The sequence below is a fragment of the Nicotiana tomentosiformis genome, chromosome 12 (assembly GCF_000390325.3).
Source record: "Nicotiana tomentosiformis chromosome 12, ASM39032v3, whole genome shotgun sequence".
Lineage (NCBI taxonomy): Eukaryota > Viridiplantae > Streptophyta > Magnoliopsida > Solanales > Solanaceae > Nicotiana > Nicotiana tomentosiformis.
The window spans coordinates 3,518,451-3,520,403 of record NC_090823.1 but is presented as its reverse complement, the minus strand read 5'-3'; positions in this window follow the sequence as shown (position 1 = coordinate 3,520,403).

Here is a 1,953-nt window from a genome sequence, read left to right as displayed (position 1 = left end):
GCGAACACATACCTTGGTTTTAATTTTAAAAATTATAATTATGTCACGCGAACATGTATATAATCACGATAATTGATTTATTATTGCGTGCCTAAAGGATACTAACGATATTTATGAGTTATTTTCCTAAACTAGTTTGAGATTATTGTGAGTTCATGGAGTTATGGAAGATTATTGTGGAAAAGAATGTATGCCTTTGACTATTATGATTAGTCACTAAATATAACTCAGTATTCTATCTCAATATTAAAAATCGTTCACATTGTGGCTAAACAAAATTACCATCAATATTAATAAACGAACTAATACATTAATTAGCCTATACAATTGCATCTAACACGTGACTTAACTCAAACGATTAACAAGACTCTATCCAAAATATTTTAAGCAACAAACATCAAACAAAGCAGGATGTTGATGTGATCTTTCCAGCAATATTAATAATTCCCATAAACTTTACAGTAACAAAAAGAGACAAAAAAGACTTAGATCAAACAAAATTCTTTGTTCATCAACTCAACAAATCTGCTCCTAAAAGTCTTTATAGAACCTTTATACTTTCTATTATAAAATTATTAGCACCAATATCTCATAAAACCCACAGCGAGTGATAATATTAAGAATCCAAAAGCAATCACACTATGAGAAAAGAAGTAAAACATCAGTAGCATGGATCTAAAATATGTAAATCACAAGGAAACGAAATAGAGTAGTAAAAGAAAGGAAGAACTAAACCTTGAGCAATGAAACTTTCTCAATGTATTGATAAGAAATTTGAAATAAACCAGCTGGTACAGTTGCAAAATGTCAAACCCAATGCGAAAACAGGGATACTGAAGCAAAGATAATGGACGGAACTAGGACGACCTCGCACTCGACGACAATCGGACCTTTTGAATGGGTTTTGCCTCAAATTTTCAAGGATGATACCGGCAGGTTTTTAATAGTGATTTATTGGCTGGTTTAAGGTGGTGCTTTTGGGTGGTTCGCCAGTAACTCAATGGAAATATATTTTGGGCTATTTCACGTGGTTAGCTAGCTGCGTTTTCGTGGCTTCTCGTGGCTGATTTTGTGGTGATTTAAGGGCATTTTGGAGCTGGTTCTAAGATGGTAACGACAGTGGGTTTACATAGCTAATGGCTACTAGTTTCTATGGCCAAAAGTAGTGAGGCTTTGACGAGGAAGATGGAGTTTTATGGTGGGGTATTGCTGCGTTTCTTTTTGCTTTTGCTGCAGTTTGTTTTTACTGGAATTTGGCTCGTTTTTCTATTGCTTTAAGAAGAAGAAAAAAAGGGGCTGCTATTTCTCTCTTTTTTTAAAAAAAACAATGAGCAGTGCTCTTTTTATTCTCTCTTTTTTCCTTTTTTACTTCCATTTTCCCGCGTTGTCCCCCTATTTTCTCCTCCCCTTTTTTATTTTCCTTCTCCCCTTTTTGACTTTCTCTTGTATATGTTTGGGGTGGAGATGAAGCTACTTTTTGTTTTGTGAGTGTCCGTTGGTGGAGGGAGTATGTGAGGGAAGTGCATGGTAAAAGTGAGAGTGTGAGTGGAGGAAGTGGAAAATGAGGTATTGGTGAGATGAGTGAAAAATAATTCACACATAGTCAAAAATTAGGTGCTCACAATAATTAGGTGGGTAAAACGTATAATTGGCTCAACAAATAAATGACTATATCACTTCTTAGACTGAACAAGACTACTATTTCACTTTGCAAACACATGAGGAAAGTTCTAGACATCAACTCACAAACACATAATATCACAAATATCTCTCACACACACTCGCACATAACTCACTTAGGATCAAATCTATCCTGACTCTCTAGTCAAAGCAGTTACTGAAAGTCAAAATCAAATAATTTAAGACACTTATACATGAGTCAAGAACTGAGCCTAGACGTCACAACTAAAGCTCTCACTACTCTCAAGGAACAACAAAGTCAAGAGCAGTTAT